We start from the raw sequence: 2,510 nt of genomic DNA, 5'->3' as shown, positions 1-2,510 counted from the left end.
ACCCACCCCATAAAATGGAAGTGTTCAAGGAGAGCTAATAAACAGAAGCTTTTTGCAAACTGTTTCCCAGTGATAATGTTATCTTGACCCACTATACCTATTGTATGCTCTTTTAAATGACTATGTCCTTAATTAATATTGTTAACGGCTCTCTGAAAAACAGGAAGTCTCTCAAATGCTTTCAAATTTACAGACGGCAATTATGGGGAGGAAGAAATCTAATTTTTTTCTCTGTAATATTCTGAGACCAATTTCTACCATATAATTTTTTTTAGTATGTAAACAAATTTAATGTAGTAAATAATTTGAAATATAATCAAAATATGAACAATGCGTAGTCTTTATCCTCTTTTGACTAAGTGGAAGCATTTGACACATGATCATTTAATTTTGCTTAACTGACTGGAAGTGAGGATGCTCGGTAATATTCTAAGTGGTTCAAGACATATTGCAGAAGAGTAATATTTTATTAATATAGTTGACTATGTATCATAGATGTTAAATACTATATGGTGTTCCTAAAGATTAAATTTTTGTGTTACTTTTTATTTTCATATTATAAATTACATTTCTGGTCAGTATAACTCAGAAACATGGGATGAATTACAAATTTTATGTCGATGATATATAATTATAAATTTCAGAGGATTTCAGAGACACTCTTGCATGAAGATAAAAGTGAAACTCTTATTGAGGCTGAGCATGAAAAAGAGGAAGGAAAGAATCTGGATTATGCTGCATTAATCTACAAACTAAGACAAAAGCAAAGAACCTATGTGTGATTATGGACTATGACTTTTAAATATCAGATTAATCAAGTGACATAAACTTATTATTTTTGCTCATCATGATTAATGTAATGCTATGTATACTGTCTCATAGCTTAGCTAAAATTGATACAAAATGCAAAGTGGACAAAACACTGACTAAATCAAGAAAGAGAGACCATATTATTAGGTTTAATAAAATTACACTGGTTGCCAGTTCGAGAAAAGATTGATTTTTATGTTATTATATTCCAAATCATAATTTAAAATGTTCTAGTGCAGGTCTTTTGGAAAACTATGCAATAAAAAAAAAAAAAGTCAATCTTTGCTGATTTGTTTAGCCAACATTTGGAACTGTCAACCAAGTTAAATTAGGCTTTCTTCAATCTTTCTCTCAGATTTTCTAAAACACAAGTGAAGTCTTTTTTAATTATTATTATTATTTTATATACTGATACCAGTATTCATTGTTTTAGTGAGGTTGCAGTGTTAATGTTGAACGTGTTTAATTTTGTTTGTAGTTTTTTTTTTTTTTTTTTTTTTTTTTTCTTGTTAGGCACTTTGAGCTGGATTTTAGATATTAAAAGTGCTAAACAAAGTTTGGTTAATATTTTACTATTATATAATAACAGAAAGCACCACAACGGAGACCACAACAACAGAAAGCCCTACAACAGAAAGTACCACCACGGCTATACAACTCAACAAGCACAACCGAGCCTGCTACAACAGACACTACAACACCAGAAAGCACCACCACAGGTACCACAACAACCGAGACCACAACAGACACTACAACACCAGAAAGCACCACCACAGGTACCACAACAGCTGAGACCACAACAGACACTATAACACCAGAAAGCACCACCACAGGTACCACAACAGCTGAGACCACAAACAGAAAGCACCACCAGCACCACCACAACAGACACTACAACACCAGAAAGCACCACTACAGGTACCACAACAACAGAAAGCAACAACCTGCACCAGAAAGAGACCCCCCAACAACAAAGTACCACCACTGCTATTACAATCCGAGAAAGCACTACAACAGAGACCACAACAGATACTCACACCTGGAAAGCACTTGAAATCACAAACAGCTGAGACCCTCAACAGGACCTGCAACATGCACAACAGAGCACCCACTACAAGTACTTACAACACCAGAAAGCACAACAGACTACAACATCAGAAGGTACCACAACAACAGAAAGCACAACAGCGGGACAGAAGAGGTACCACACCACTGCTGGCCCACAGCTTCCAGAAAGCACCACAGCGAGACTACTACGAAGCAGACACTCACGACACCAGAAAGCACCACCACAGGTACCACAACAGCCGAAAGCACAACAACGAGACCTGGCAGAAACTACAGCAACAGAGAAAGCACCACCAGGTACCACAACTTTGAAGCACAACGACCGGAGACAAGCAACAGCAGAAATTTACCACAACGCTGCTATTACAACTTCCTGACAGAAAGCACCACAGCCGAGGACCACAGCAAACACTACCACAGCAATGAAAGCACCACTGGGTACTACAACAGCTGAGACCACAACAGACACCACAACAACAGAAAGCACCACCACAGGTACCACAACACCAGAAAGCACCACAACCGAGACAACAACAGACACTACAACACCAGAAAGTACCACTACAGGTACCACAACACCAGAAAGCACAACAACCGAGACCACAACAGAGATCACAACAACAGAAAGCACC

General features: G+C 37.6%; 1 long non-coding RNA gene across 1 annotated transcript; it reads left to right on the top strand.

Moving 5' to 3' along the window:
- The first annotated feature begins 1,498 nt into the window (after positions 1–1,498).
- LOC122143456 lies at positions 1,499–2,486 on the top strand. Its single transcript, XR_006159180.1, has 2 exons — positions 1,499–1,643; positions 2,374–2,486. It is a non-coding gene; the product is annotated as an uncharacterized LOC122143456 (long non-coding RNA).
- Positions 2,487–2,510: the final 24 nt, after the last annotated feature.

This window comes from Cyprinus carpio, unplaced genomic scaffold (genome assembly GCF_018340385.1).
Source record: "Cyprinus carpio isolate SPL01 unplaced genomic scaffold, ASM1834038v1 S000004911, whole genome shotgun sequence".
NCBI classification, from domain to species: domain Eukaryota; kingdom Metazoa; phylum Chordata; class Actinopteri; order Cypriniformes; family Cyprinidae; genus Cyprinus; species Cyprinus carpio.
The sequence above is the reverse complement of the archived record's forward strand: the minus strand, read 5'-3'. Positions and strand labels throughout refer to the sequence as shown.